Source organism: Spermophilus citellus (genome assembly GCF_964194105.1).
Source record: "Spermophilus citellus genome assembly, chromosome: 12".
Taxonomy (NCBI): Eukaryota; Metazoa; Chordata; class Mammalia; order Rodentia; family Sciuridae; genus Spermophilus; species Spermophilus citellus.
Window position 1 is genome coordinate 63371804 of NC_138198.1, and position 16863 is coordinate 63388666.

Genomic DNA, 16863 nt, shown 5'->3' on the forward strand with positions numbered 1-16863 from the left:
TGACAACAACATATATTTCAAGTGCCCAACCTCAGAAGCAGTTTCTCACAAAGTCTTTAGGCCAGCAGAGCTCCACGTTTGTGGAGTGTTTACCCTGTCCCTTACTCATGGAAACTAGTCTACCACCTCCAAGGTTGTGAACTCCTGAGCATTTTCCATTCCACATATGTATTCACAGCATTTCTAACTCTTCTCCTCAAATTGTGTCTTACTTATTGTGAAGGTAATGTCAAGGCAATGTTCTGGATGAGAGTGGGAAGATTTTTTTGTAGCACATATTGGCCTACACATTGGATTCATTTTCCTATTTTCCGTTCGAAATACTGAATCCCTGACACTAACCCATACCCTACTAGATTGTGACTACGAATACTAATGTGATGGAGAAAAATAACTCAAACAGAATAGAAATACAGGCAGTTCAGAGCAGGCCTGGTGTATAGTTGGACTGGCCTTTGGCATTATAAAGTGTAGGTGTTATAAATCTAGTCCAATTTAATAGAAATAGTTCTCCATGTGTTTTGAATGTTAACAAATATGTGAATTCCTGTCTCCCTTTCTCTGTAGCCTATTCAGCAACATGCATTTTTACATGCACATATAGAATCCTACCTCCTATCCCACGTCCATTCTTGTGAGGTGGCTGACTTGGCAGATACAAACTGTGAGAAGAGATCACTCCTCCTAAACGCTGTTGGAACTGAGAATTCAACCTCCAGGTGAGCTTCCCACTTGAACAACATGATACATAAATACATGTTCAGTAAAATAAATATTTTTGGATCTGTGGATGATAAATATTTCATGATGAATTTCGATTGGCATATATATTTCTACTCTTTAATGTCTGTGTTTGTGTGTGTGTTTTTCTTTTGTGTATATATATATATATATATATACACACACACACACACACACACACACACATACACACACTCTCCAGATTTTTCAAACTATGAAATGTATGTGTCATATTATATACTCCCTAAATTCATTCATGTTCATATATGTGGATTTATAATCAACTTTTCACAAGATTATTCTCAGAAATAGTCATCCACCTGAAATACATATTTGTTTCCTAGTGCTGAAATCCTAATATTTCTACAGTAACTGACCCAGTTTAACATGAATGCAAGTAGATTCCTATGGGACATGATGTGTATTTTGACGTTCATTTTTATTCAACACTGGTACATTACTATTTCTTCAGTTGATGCACATCATAGGATATGTATTTCATCCTCAAGTTCACAAATTTCTAGGCATTTATTTCCCTTTCAATCACTTCCTGCTTCAGAACACATGTATTCCTCCACGTTTCTTGACTGGTCTTTTCATGAGACTTCTTTCCAAACACATTCTTTTCCATTTCCATAATCCCTTGTGAAGCAAAACTCACACCCCCTTCATGGTAAACCATAACCCCAATATCACCATTAGATGTATAACTGGTTAGAATGAATGGTTGTGTATCAATATTAGAGTTCCTATATATTTTCAGATATCAATGGAATCCATTATTTAAATTGGAACCTGTTATACTATTTATTCACAGTATGGTCTATTCATGCATTATCTCTATATTCATAGACCCAGGGTACACCTATTTGTACCCCCAAAGGCTAATTTATATGTCTTCAACATATTACTCCCAGAAATGGTGGAAGAAACACTCATGTCACCTGATCTACATATACATTTTATCACAGTGATATTCTGGACACAAAATGCAAAGGTCACACTTATGATTGCACCAAGGCCTCATTGGAAAGTGAGCATGGATTACTAAAAACATCCTTGTCCAGGTTGCCTAATGCTCTCAAATGTCAATGTTATTGGTGACTACACATTTGTTTCTTCCTAAGATGATATATTCAACCTCAACCCTGTTGAAAATGTCTAATCCACTCACTCACTTTATACTTTTCCTGATTTCCTAATGTCTCTATTGATATCTGCTTTCCTACATATGTTCCCCAGTTCATCATTGTGACTGACTCTTCACATGTGCTGACGTTTACATTCACTCTCTAACCTACACCCTATTGCTAAAGAACTTTTGGTCCAAATTGTATACTCACTCTTCTTCCAAAACTTGCCAACTATCTTCCTAATCCTACCTACTATCCCTTTTTGACTGGATGTTCTCTTCTACATTCAATCATCCAAGGTACAAGGTCCTATGCCATTGTATATCGATTTATCTGAGACATCTGTGCAGAAAGTCATTCAAAGCTAAGTATCCCAATCAAGGGCCCAATGCCCTTCTGGCCTTCAAATCTTACTTGGATTTCTGTTTTCATACATATATTTCACCTATATATTATTATAAATATCGCAGGTTCCCAATACCATTCTTCATCCAGCAGAGTGATTCCTAAGCCACATCAAACAGGTTCTTAACCCTAAACATACACTCTTCCCTCAATCTAACTTTACAGAAGAGCAGGGACAGAGTGGGTCTTACAATTCAGGAATGTGGGGGATCTTCCACCTGCTGAGAACCTCAAAGGTCCATGCAGAAATGATCCCTGGAGAAGATGTAGGCAGCTATGAAGGACCTGAGAGAGCAGAAGTCATCTTCCATGGCAAACAACCTGGTCAGGATGAAGGGATGTGTCTGAATGAGCCTCTCTCTTCTTAATGTAGACAAGATGGACCAAAGCAGGCCTGTGTGGAGAGCTGTTCCTTGGTGCCTATGGTTGATATTCCATTCTAACTTGTGAAAGTGTCACAGGAAGGAGGGGCAGCCTCCATCTCATGGGAGCCTTGGAAGCAACTGTTAGGACACAGTGGTTGCCAAGGCAGTGACCTCATTCAGTTCCTGAAGGAAGTGACCTCACCTCACTTCCTTGGTGATGGAACTCTCTGAACTTGGGATCCAGGAAGCCAGGCACCCAGAGCCAGTCCCAGTCCCAGTCCCAGTGGGCTCACTTGTTTGGATTTACCAAGGACAGAGTCAGTCTTTCTTGGTACCCACTGAGGTGAGGATTGCCAAATGCCAGGAAAGCTCTGCAGAGGGGCCTTTCCTGAGAAAGCAGGTAGTGGCTCACCGCTGGCTCCTGACAACTTCACAGAGTTGGCCAAGGAGGCCAGACGTGAGACAGGACAGGCCCTTTCGGGGGAACATCATATGGCCCAGCAGTCAGACGACACTCCGGGTAGTCACAGACCAACTTGGAAGGAGGTGCCTTTGTGGGTGTGGGTGTGAGTTTGTGGTTTTGTCTCATGTTCTGAGAATAGGTAGGAAAGGCGGTTTGTTTGGTTTGGAGTGGACTGTTTCTAGTAAGGCTTTTGACAAGGCGAGTGTTTCTATGTTTGTGTATCCCACTGTGTCCCTGGTTGTAGACATTAGAAAAGAGAATGCATCAATGGATGTGTCCTGTCTAGTAGAAAGCTTCCCAGCATTCATCCTGCCCAATTTATGAATGGACTGCGGCTTGCCTTATGGATGGGCAACACCTACTATCTTCCTAAGTTCCTGTTTTCTTTCTGAATTCTGGCCACTCTCCAGAATAGGCTCATGGTTTTGTGTCCAAGATATGTACCACCTCCAAGCTCGGTGACATGGCCATGTACTGGATAGTTGAAAGGAATGGTGAGCATCTCAGAAAACTCAGATATCAGTGTGACCAGGAAAGTCTCCCTGGAGAAACCCTGCTTTGGGCCTTTGGCTTACCTATCCTTCTGTGGCCCTGAATGTCAGGAAGGCCTTTGCCTCAGGGCACCCCTTTGTGAAGCCTGAAGAAAACAGTTTTCAAATGGAAATGAATGGGCATCACCTGTGGCTCTTTGCTTAATTGCTTTGCAAAGGGATGTGTCTGAATCAGCCTCTTGGCCCTGTGTGAGGCTGTGGCTTAGATTGTCAGCACCTGGTGGATCCAAAGAAAGATCCCATGTGTGCATCCAAAGCCAAATTGGCACAAAAGCAGTCATCCTGGATGAGGTCTCTCGCCTTCCTCTGTAAGGTTCCTGACCTCCATCAAGTGAGAATAGGGATCCTTTGTGTCAAATGAGTCCTTCAAAGCCATGCAGAGGCTAGCCCATAGGTGCTTGGGTTTTCTCATGACTCCAGGTCACACAAAGAATCTATACCCGGCAGTCAGTAGGCCTCCAATTGGAGAAGTAGAGCAGTATTAAAGGCAGGCCTATTTGATCACTCCAGGTCCACAGGAAGGGTGTCCAGTCCACCCTACATTAGGCAAATGAGAGGCAAGGGAGCTTATTGTGGACACTGTCTTGGGCTGTGCCCCTCATGGAAACCTCCAGCCAGAGGTTATGATGAGTGTCTATATGGAAGAAGATGAGGGCCATGTGGCAGTGTTTTGGTTTGAATTGTGGTGTGGCAGTGGGAAGAGATGACTGGGTCCACCTGGGCTTGAACTCTGGTGTGAGTCCCCTTGGAGACTGAGTTCTGGAACTGACCTCAGAGAAGTATTGCCGTGAATAGTGTCGGGATGTTAGGAGGCCACGCATGAGAGTCGCCCTTGGAAACTGAGATCTAGGCCCAGGCTGGCTTTCCACAGAGCACTGGGAATCTCAGCCCGGATATCACATGATTTTATTCTTAAAGACCTGGCAGCCATCGTGGAGAGTCCAAACACACGTGGACCTCACATTGTAGACCTCAATGGGCCTGGCTTCCTGTGACCTTTTGGCCACTCTTTGGGAAGCCTTGTTTGTGAGAGTTCCCCAGAGCTTTCGTTGAAATGAGCTTCCTCACCATTGAATGGTTCCCGAAGGAATGGAAACCCACAGTGCCTCCAACTTCATCCTTTAAAAATGGCTAGCTAGATAAATACCATGACATTTTTGAAATTCCCATGACCAGGTGGCACTGGAGAACCTTTGGATGTCCTGTTGCTGATCATGAGTGTACCAGACAGTGCCTTGATTGACTGGGTTTCATGAAAATGGTGTAAAACAGAGATGCCAGTAAGTTGGGGCCTGCTGAGTAGTGGGCCTAGAGCAGTGGTGTGCAGGTGTGTGATAAAACATCTGTGGTGGGGCCATGTGGATCTGCCATTGGGTTCCAAATGGCTTGTGACTGACATGGTGCAGTGAGCAGACCCTTCTATGTAAAGGCATCTTGTTATATGGAGAGGTTTCAGGGCAATGTTCAGAATCAGGTTGCTATGGTCAAGGGGGCAAGCTCTGTGGGATAGAAGCCTGGCTGGTGCATTCTCCTAGGACCTTGACCCACCACACGTGGCAGAACTCCCTCCAGCACTGTGTCCCAGTTGAACTCCTTGTATTTCCTGAAGCAAATTCCAAACTCCCAGTGCAGCAGCAAGAAACACCACGAAAAGTGGAGGATGACCAAATGGCTTCACAGTCCACACACGGAGACACTTAGACCCCAGTGGCCACAGTTTACCTGCAAAGAGAGAATTCAGCACTTCTGCCTCATGTTCATTGGAAAATCAGAAACCATGTCCTCCAGGTCACATAGATGCAGACCTGGTTTGATGGTCTCACTACAAAGGAAGCTAAAGCTCCTGACAACAACATATATTTCAAGTGCCCAACCTCAGAAGCAGTTTCTCACAAAGTCTTTAGGCCAGCAGAGCTCCACGTTTGTGGAGTGTTTACCCTGTCCCTTACTCATGGAAACTAGTCTACCACCTCCAAGGTTGTGAACTCCTGAGCATTTTCCATTCCACATATGTATTCACAGCATTTCTAACTCTTCTCCTCAAATTGTGTCTTACTTATTGTGAAGGTAATGTCAAGGCAATGTTCTGGATGAGAGTGGGAAGATTTTTTTGTAGCACATATTGGCCTACACATTGGATTCATTTTCCTATTTTCCGTTCGAAATACTGAATCCCTGACACTAACCCATACCCTACTAGATTGTGACTACGAATACTAATGTGATGGAGAAAAATAACTCAAACAGAATAGAAATACAGGCAGTTCAGAGCAGGCCTGGTGTATAGTTGGACTGGCCTTTGGCATTATAAAGTGTAGGTGTTATAAATCTAGTCCAATTTAATAGAAATAGTTCTCCATGTGTTTTGAATGTTAACAAATATGTGAATTCCTGTCTCCCTTTCTCTGTAGCCTATTCAGCAACATGCATTTTTACATGCACATATAGAATCCTACCTCCTATCCCACGTCCATTCTTGTGAGGTGGCTGACTTGGCAGATACAAACTGTGAGAAGAGATCACTCCTCCTAAACGCTGTTGGAACTGAGAATTCAACCTCCAGGTGAGCTTCCCACTTGAACAACATGATACATAAATACATGTTCAGTAAAATAAATATTTTTGGATCTGTGGATGATAAATATTTCATGATGAATTTCGATTGGCATATATATTTCTACTCTTTAATGTCTGTGTTTGTGTGTGTGTTTTTCTTTTGTGTATATATATATATATATATATACACACACACACACACACACACACACACATACACACACTCTCCAGATTTTTCAAACTATGAAATGTATGTGTCATATTATATACTCCCTAAATTCATTCATGTTCATATATGTGGATTTATAATCAACTTTTCACAAGATTATTCTCAGAAATAGTCATCCACCTGAAATACATATTTGTTTCCTAGTGCTGAAATCCTAATATTTCTACAGTAACTGACCCAGTTTAACATGAATGCAAGTAGATTCCTATGGGACATGATGTGTATTTTGACGTTCATTTTTATTCAACACTGGTACATTACTATTTCTTCAGTTGATGCACATCATAGGATATGTATTTCATCCTCAAGTTCACAAATTTCTAGGCATTTATTTCCCTTTCAATCACTTCCTGCTTCAGAACACATGTATTCCTCCACGTTTCTTGACTGGTCTTTTCATGAGACTTCATTCCAAACACATTCTTTTCCATTTCCATAATCCCTTGTGAAGCAAAACTCACACCCCCTTCATGGTAAACCATAACCCCAATATCACCATTAGATGTATAACTGGTTAGAATGAATGGTTGTGTATCAATATTAGAGTTCCTATATATTTTCAGATGTCAATGCAATCCATTATTTAAAGTGGAACCTGTTATACTATTTATTCACAGTATGGTCTATTCATGCATTATCTCTATATTCATAGACCCAGGGTACACCTATTTGTACCCCCAAAGGCTAATTTATATGTCTTCAACATATTACTCCCAGAAATGGTGGAAGAAACACTCATGTCACCTGATCTACATATACATTTTATCACAGTGATATTCTGGACACAAAATGCAAAGGTCACACTTATGATTGCACCAAGGCCTCATTGGAAAGTGAGCATGGATTACTAAAAACATCCTTGTCCAGGTTGCCTAATGCTCTCAAATGTCAATGTTATTGGTGACTACACATTTGTTTCTTCCTAAGATGATATATTCAACCTCAACCCTGTTGAAAATGTCTAATCCACTCACTCACTTTATACTTTTCCTGATTTCCTAATGTCTCTATTGATATCTGCTTTCCTACATATGTTCCCCAGTTCATCATTGTGACTGACTCTTCACATGTGCTGACGTTTACATTCACTCTCTAACCTACACCCTATTGCTAAAGAACTTTTGGTCCAAATTGTATACTCACTCTTCTTCCAAAACTTGCCAACTATCTTCCTAATCCTACCTACTATCCCTTTTTGACTGGATGTTCTCTTCTACATTCAATCATCCAAGGTACAAGGTCCTATGCCATTGTTTATCGATTTATCTGAGACATCTGTGCAGAAAGTCATTCAAAGCTAAGTATCCCAATCAAGGGCCCAATGCCCTTCTGGCCTTCAAATCTTACTTGGATTTCTGTTTTCATACATATATTTCACCTATATATTATTATAAATATCGCAGGTTCCCAATACCATTCTTCATCCAGCAGAGTGATTCCTAAGCCACATCAAACAGGTTCTTAACCCTAAACATACACTCTTCCCTCAATCTAACTTTACAGAAGAGCAGGGACAGAGTGGGTCTTACAATACAGGAATGTGGGGGATCTTCCACCTGCTGAGAACCTCAAAGGTCCATGCAGAAATGATCCCTGGAGAAGATGTAGGCAGCTATGAAGGACCTGAGAGAGCAGAAGTCATCTTCCATGGCAAACAACCTGGTCAGGATGAAGGGATGTGTCTGAATGAGCCTCTCTCTTCTTAATGTAGACAAGATGGACCAAAGCAGGCCTGTGTGGAGAGCTGTTCCTTGGTGCCTATGGTTGATATTCCATTCTAACTTGTGAAAGTGTCACAGGAAGGAGGGGCAGCCTCCATCTCATGGGAGCCTTGGAAGCAACTGTTAGGACACAGTGGTTGCCAAGGCAGTGACCTCATTCAGTTCCTGAAGGAAGTGACCTCACCTCACTTCCTTGGTGATGGAACTCTCTGAACTTGGGATCCAGGAAGCCAGGCACCCAGAGCCAGTCCCAGTCCCAGTCCCAGTGGGCTCACTTGTTTGGATTTACCAAGGACAGAGTCAGTCTTTCTTGGTACCCACTGAGGTGAGGATTGCCAAATGCCAGGAAAGCTCTGCAGAGGGGCCTTTCCTGAGAAAGCAGGTAGTGGCTCACCGCTGGCTCCTGACAACTTCACAGAGTTGGCCAAGGAGGCCAGACGTGAGACAGGACAGGCCCTTTCGGGGGAACATCATATGGCCCAGCAGTCAGACGACACTCCGGGTAGTCACAGACCAACTTGGAAGGAGGTGCCTTTGTGGGTGTGGGTGTGAGTTTGTGGTTTTGTCTCATGTTCTGAGAATAGGTAGGAAAGGCGGTTTGTTTGGTTTGGAGTGGACTGTTTCTAGTAAGGCTTTTGACAAGGCGAGTGTTTCTATGTTTGTGTATCCCACTGTGTCCCTGGTTGTAGACATTAGAAAAGAGAATGCATCAATGGATGTGTCCTGTCTAGTAGAAAGCTTCCCAGCATTCATCCTGCCCAATTTATGAATGGACTGCGGCTTGCCTTATGGATGGGCAACACCTACTATCTTCCTAAGTTCCTGTTTTCTTTCTGAATTCTGGCCACTCTCCAGAATAGGCTCATGGTTTTGTGTCCAAGATATGTACCACCTCCAAGCTCGGTGACATGGCCATGTACTGGATAGTTGAAAGGAATGGTGAGCATCTCAGAAAACTCAGATATCAGTGTGACCAGGAAAGTCTCCCTGGAGAAACCCTGCTTTGGGCCTTTGGCTTACCTATCCTTCTGTGGCCCTGAATGTCAGGAAGGCCTTTGCCTCAGGGCACCCCTTTGTGAAGCCTGAAGAAAACAGTTTTCAAATGGAAATGAATGGGCATCACCTGTGGCTCTTTGCTTAATTGCTTTGCAAAGGGATGTGTCTGAATCAGCCTCTTGGCCCTGTGTGAGGCTGTGGCTTAGATTGTCAGCACCTGGTGGATCCAAAGAAAGATCCCATGTGTGCATCCAAAGCCAAATTGGCACAAAAGCAGTCATCCTGGATGAGGTCTCTCGCCTTCCTCTGTAAGGTTCCTGACCTCCATCAAGTGAGAATAGGGATCCTTTGTGTCAAATGAGTCCTTCAAAGCCATGCAGAGGCTAGCCCATAGGTGCTTGGGTTTTCTCATGACTCCAGGTCACACAAAGAATCTATACCCGGCAGTCAGTAGGCCTCCAATTGGAGAAGTAGAGCAGTATTAAAGGCAGGCCTATTTGATCACTCCAGGTCCACAGGAAGGGTGTCCAGTCCACCCTACATTAGGCAAATGAGAGGCAAGGGAGCTTATTGTGGACACTGTCTTGGGCTGTGCCCCTCATGGAAACCTCCAGCCAGAGGTTATGATGAGTGTCTATATGGAAGAAGATGAGGGCCATGTGGCAGTGTTTTGGTTTGAATTGTGGTGTGGCAGTGGGAAGAGATGACTGGGTCCACCTGGGCTTGAACTCTGGTGTGAGTCCCCTTGGAGACTGAGTTCTGGAACTGACCTCAGAGAAGTATTGCCGTGAATAGTGTCGGGATGTTAGGAGGCCACGCATGAGAGTCGCCCTTGGAAACTGAGATCTAGGCCCAGGCTGGCTTTCCACAGAGCACTGGGAATCTCAGCCCGGATATCACATGATTTTATTCTTAAAGACCTGGCAGCCATCGTGGAGAGTCCAAACACACGTGGACCTCACATTGTAGACCTCAATGGGCCTGGCTTCCTGTGACCTTTTGGCCACTCTTTGGGAAGCCTTGTTTGTGAGAGTTCCCCAGAGCTTTCGTTGAAATGAGCTTCCTCACCATTGAATGGTTCCCGAAGGAATGGAAACCCACAGTGCCTCCAACTTCATCCTTTAAAAATGGCTAGCTAGATAAATACCATGACATTTTTGAAATTCCCATGACCAGGTGGCACTGGAGAACCTTTGGATGTCCTGTTGCTGATCATGAGTGTACCAGACAGTGCCTTGATTGACTGGGTTTCATGAAAATGGTGTAAAACAGAGATGCCAGTAAGTTGGGGCCTGCTGAGTAGTGGGCCTAGAGCAGTGGTGTGCAGGTGTGTGATAAAACATCTGTGGTGGGGCCATGTGGATCTGCCATTGGGTTCCAAATGGCTTGTGACTGACATGGTGCAGTGAGCAGACCCTTCTATGTAAAGGCATCTTGTTATATGGAGAGGTTTCAGGGCAATGTTCAGAATCAGGTTGCTATGGTCAAGGGGGCAAGCTCTGTGGGATAGAAGCCTGGCTGGTGCATTCTCCTAGGACCTTGACCCACCACACGTGGCAGAACTCCCTCCAGCACTGTGTCCCAGTTGAACTCCTTGTATTTCCTGAAGCAAATTCCAAACTCCCAGTGCAGCAGCAAGAAACACCACGAAAAGTGGAGGATGACCAAATGGCTTCACAGTCCACACACGGAGACACTTAGACCCCAGTGGCCACAGTTTACCTGCAAAGAGAGAATTCAGCACTTCTGCCTCATGTTCATTGGAAAATCAGAAACCATGTCCTCCAGGTCACATAGATGCAGACCTGGTTTGATGGTCTCACTACAAAGGAAGCTAAAGCTCCTGACAACAACATATATTTCAAGTGCCCAACCTCAGAAGCAGTTTCTCACAAAGTCTTTAGGCCAGCAGAGCTCCACGTTTGTGGAGTGTTTACCCTGTCCCTTACTCATGGAAACTAGTCTACCACCTCCAAGGTTGTGAACTCCTGAGCATTTTCCATTCCACATATGTATTCACAGCATTTCTAACTCTTCTCCTCAAATTGTGTCTTACTTATTGTGAAGGTAATGTCAAGGCAATGTTCTGGATGAGAGTGGGAAGATTTTTTTGTAGCACATATTGGCCTACACATTGGATTCATTTTCCTATTTTCCGTTCGAAATACTGAATCCCTGACACTAACCCATACCCTACTAGATTGTGACTACGAATACTAATGTGATGGAGAAAAATAACTCAAACAGAATAGAAATACAGGCAGTTCAGAGCAGGCCTGGTGTATAGTTGGACTGGCCTTTGGCATTATAAAGTGTAGGTGTTATAAATCTAGTCCAATTTAATAGAAATAGTTCTCCATGTGTTTTGAATGTTAACAAATATGTGAATTCCTGTCTCCCTTTCTCTGTAGCCTATTCAGCAACATGCATTTTTACATGCACATATAGAATCCTACCTCCTATCCCACGTCCATTCTTGTGAGGTGGCTGACTTGGCAGATACAAACTGTGAGAAGAGATCACTCCTCCTAAACGCTGTTGGAACTGAGAATTCAACCTCCAGGTGAGCTTCCCACTTGAACAACATGATACATAAATACATGTTCAGTAAAATAAATATTTTTGGATCTGTGGATGATAAATATTTCATGATGAATTTCGATTGGCATATATATTTCTACTCTTTAATGTCTGTGTTTGTGTGTGTGTTTTTCTTTTGTGTGTATATATATATATATATATATACACACACACACACACACACACACACACACATACACACACTCTCCAGATTTTTCAAACTATGAAATGTATGTGTCATATTATATACTCCCTAAATTCATTCATGTTCATATATGTGGATTTATAATCAACTTTTCACAAGATTATTCTCAGAAATAGTCATCCACCTGAAATACATATTTGTTTCCTAGTGCTGAAATCCTAATATTTCTACAGTAACTGACCCAGTTTAACATGAATGCAAGTAGATTCCTATGGGACATGATGTGTATTTTGACGTTCATTTTTATTCAACACTGGTACATTACTATTTCTTCAGTTGATGCACATCATAGGATATGTATTTCATCCTCAAGTTCACAAATTTCTAGGCATTTATTTCCCTTTCAATCACTTCCTGCTTCAGAACACATGTATTCCTCCACGTTTCTTGACTGGTCTTTTCATGAGACTTCATTCCAAACACATTCTTTTCCATTTCCATAATCCCTTGTGAAGCAAAACTCACACCCCCTTCATGGTAAACCATAACCCCAATATCACCATTAGATGTATAACTGGTTAGAATGAATGGTTGTGTATCAATATTAGAGTTCCTATATATTTTCAGATGTCAATGCAATCCATTATTTAAAGTGGAACCTGTTATACTATTTATTCACAGTATGGTCTATTCATGCATTATCTCTATATTCATAGACCCAGGGTACACCTATTTGTACCCCCAAAGGCTAATTTATATGTCTTCAACATATTACTCCCAGAAATGGTGGAAGAAACACTCATGTCACCTGATCTACATATACATTTTATCACAGTGATATTCTGGACACAAAATGCAAAGGTCACACTTATGATTGCACCAAGGCCTCATTGGAAAGTGAGCATGGATTACTAAAAACATCCTTGTCCAGGTTGCCTAATGCTCTCAAATGTCAATGTTATTGGTGACTACACATTTGTTTCTTCCTAAGATGATATATTCAACCTCAACCCTGTTGAAAATGTCTAATCCACTCACTCACTTTATACTTTTCCTGATTTCCTAATGTCTCTATTGATATCTGCTTTCCTACATATGTTCCCCAGTTCATCATTGTGACTGACTCTTCACATGTGCTGACGTTTACATTCACTCTCTAACCTACACCCTATTGCTAAAGAACTTTTGGTCCAAATTGTATACTCACTCTTCTTCCAAAACTTGCCAACTATCTTCCTAATCCTACCTACTATCCCTTTTTGACTGGATGTTCTCTTCTACATTCAATCATCCAAGGTACAAGGTCCTATGCCATTGTTTATCGATTTATCTGAGACATCTGTGCAGAAAGTCATTCAAAGCTAAGTATCCCAATCAAGGGCCCAATGCCCTTCTGGCCTTCAAATCTTACTTGGATTTCTGTTTTCATACATATATTTCACCTATATATTATTATAAATATCGCAGGTTCCCAATACCATTCTTCATCCAGCAGAGTGATTCCTAAGCCACATCAAACAGGTTCTTAACCCTAAACATACACTCTTCCCTCAATCTAACTTTACAGAAGAGCAGGGACAGAGTGGGTCTTACAATACAGGAATGTGGGGGATCTTCCACCTGCTGAGAACCTCAAAGGTCCATGCAGAAATGATCCCTGGAGAAGATGTAGGCAGCTATGAAGGACCTGAGAGAGCAGAAGTCATCTTCCATGGCAAACAACCTGGTCAGGATGAAGGGATGTGTCTGAATGAGCCTCTCTCTTCTTAATGTAGACAAGATGGACCAAAGCAGGCCTGTGTGGAGAGCTGTTCCTTGGTGCCTATGGTTGATATTCCATTCTAACTTGTGAAAGTGTCACAGGAAGGAGGGGCAGCCTCCATCTCATGGGAGCCTTGGAAGCAACTGTTAGGACACAGTGGTTGCCAAGGCAGTGACCTCATTCAGTTCCTGAAGGAAGTGACCTCACCTCACTTCCTTGGTGATGGAACTCTCTGAACTTGGGATCCAGGAAGCCAGGCACCCAGAGCCAGTCCCAGTCCCAGTCCCAGTGGGCTCACTTGTTTGGATTTACCAAGGACAGAGTCAGTCTTTCTTGGTACCCACTGAGGTGAGGATTGCCAAATGCCAGGAAAGCTCTGCAGAGGGGCCTTTCCTGAGAAAGCAGGTAGTGGCTCACCGCTGGCTCCTGACAACTTCACAGAGTTGGCCAAGGAGGCCAGACGTGAGACAGGACAGGCCCTTTCGGGGGAACATCATATGGCCCAGCAGTCAGACGACACTCCGGGTAGTCACAGACCAACTTGGAAGGAGGTGCCTTTGTGGGTGTGGGTGTGAGTTTGTGGTTTTGTCTCATGTTCTGAGAATAGGTAGGAAAGGCGGTTTGTTTGGTTTGGAGTGGACTGTTTCTAGTAAGGCTTTTGACAAGGCGAGTGTTTCTATGTTTGTGTATCCCACTGTGTCCCTGGTTGTAGACATTAGAAAAGAGAATGCATCAATGGATGTGTCCTGTCTAGTAGAAAGCTTCCCAGCATTCATCCTGCCCAATTTATGAATGGACTGCGGCTTGCCTTATGGATGGGCAACACCTACTATCTTCCTAAGTTCCTGTTTTCTTTCTGAATTCTGGCCACTCTCCAGAATAGGCTCATGGTTTTGTGTCCAAGATATGTACCACCTCCAAGCTCGGTGACATGGCCATGTACTGGATAGTTGAAAGGAATGGTGAGCATCTCAGAAAACTCAGATATCAGTGTGACCAGGAAAGTCTCCCTGGAGAAACCCTGCTTTGGGCCTTTGGCTTACCTATCCTTCTGTGGCCCTGAATGTCAGGAAGGCCTTTGCCTCAGGGCACCCCTTTGTGAAGCCTGAAGAAAACAGTTTTCAAATGGAAATGAATGGGCATCACCTGTGGCTCTTTGCTTAATTGCTTTGCAAAGGGATGTGTCTGAATCAGCCTCTTGGCCCTGTGTGAGGCTGTGGCTTAGATTGTCAGCACCTGGTGGATCCAAAGAAAGATCCCATGTGTGCATCCAAAGCCAAATTGGCACAAAAGCAGTCATCCTGGATGAGGTCTCTCGCCTTCCTCTGTAAGGTTCCTGACCTCCATCAAGTGAGAATAGGGATCCTTTGTGTCAAATGAGTCCTTCAAAGCCATGCAGAGGCTAGCCCATAGGTGCTTGGGTTTTCTCATGACTCCAGGTCACACAAAGAATCTATACCCGGCAGTCAGTAGGCCTCCAATTGGAGAAGTAGAGCAGTATTAAAGGCAGGCCTATTTGATCACTCCAGGTCCACAGGAAGGGTGTCCAGTCCACCCTACATTAGGCAAATGAGAGGCAAGGGAGCTTATTGTGGACACTGTCTTGGGCTGTGCCCCTCATGGAAACCTCCAGCCAGAGGTTATGATGAGTGTCTATATGGAAGAAGATGAGGGCCATGTGGCAGTGTTTTGGTTTGAATTGTGGTGTGGCAGTGGGAAGAGATGACTGGGTCCACCTGGGCTTGAACTCTGGTGTGAGTCCCCTTGGAGACTGAGTTCTGGAACTGACCTCAGAGAAGTATTGCCGTGAATAGTGTCGGGATGTTAGGAGGCCACGCATGAGAGTCGCCCTTGGAAACTGAGATCTAGGCCCAGGCTGGCTTTCCACAGAGCACTGGGAATCTCAGCCCGGATATCACATGATTTTATTCTTAAAGACCTGGCAGCCATCGTGGAGAGTCCAAACACACGTGGACCTCACATTGTAGACCTCAATGGGCCTGGCTTCCTGTGACCTTTTGGCCACTCTTTGGGAAGCCTTGTTTGTGAGAGTTCCCCAGAGCTTTCGTTGAAATGAGCTTCCTCACCATTGAATGGTTCCCGAAGGAATGGAAACCCACAGTGCCTCCAACTTCATCCTTTAAAAATGGCTAGCTAGATAAATACCATGACATTTTTGAAATTCCCATGACCAGGTGGCACTGGAGAACCTTTGGATGTCCTGTTGCTGATCATGAGTGTACCAGACAGTGCCTTGATTGACTGGGTTTCATGAAAATGGTGTAAAACAGAGATGCCAGTAAGTTGGGGCCTGCTGAGTAGTGGGCCTAGAGCAGTGGTGTGCAGGTGTGTGATAAAACATCTGTGGTGGGGCCATGTGGATCTGCCACTGGGTTCCAAATGGCTTGTGACTGACATGGTGCAGTGAGCAGACCCTTCTATGTAAAGGCATCTTGTTATATGGAGAGGTTTCAGGGCAATGTTCAGAATCAGGTTGCTATGGTCAAGGGGGCAAGCTCTGTGGGATAGAAGCCTGGCTGGTGCATTCTCCTAGGACCTTGACCCACCACACGTGGCAGAACTCCCTCCAGCACTGTGTCCCAGTTGAACTCCTTGTATTTCCTGAAGCAAATTCCAAACTCCCAGTGCAGCAGCAAGAAACACCACGAAAAGTGGAGGATGACCAAATGGCTTCACAGTCCACACACGGAGACACTTAGACCCCAGTGGCCACAGTTTACCTGCAAAGAGAGAATTCAGCACTTCTGCCTCATGTTCATTGGAAAATCAGAAACCATGTCCTCCAGGTCACATAGATGCAGACCTGGTTTGATGGTCTCACTACAAAGGAAGCTAAAGCTCCTGACAACAACATATATTTCAAGTGCCCAACCTCAGAAGCAGTTTCTCACAAAGTCTTTAGGCCAGCAGAGCTCCACGTTTGTGGAGTGTTTACCCTGTCCCTTACTCATGGAAACTAGTCTACCACCTCCAAGGTTGTGAACTCCTGAGCATTTTCCATTCCACATATGTATTCACAGCATTTCTAACTCTTCTCCTCAAATTGTGTCTTACTTATTGTGAAGGTAATGTCAAGGCAATGTTCTGGATGAGAGTGGGAAGATTTTTTTGTAGCACATATTGGCCTACACATTGGATTCATTTTCCTATTTTCCGTTCGAAATACTGAATCCCTGACACTAACCCATACCCTAC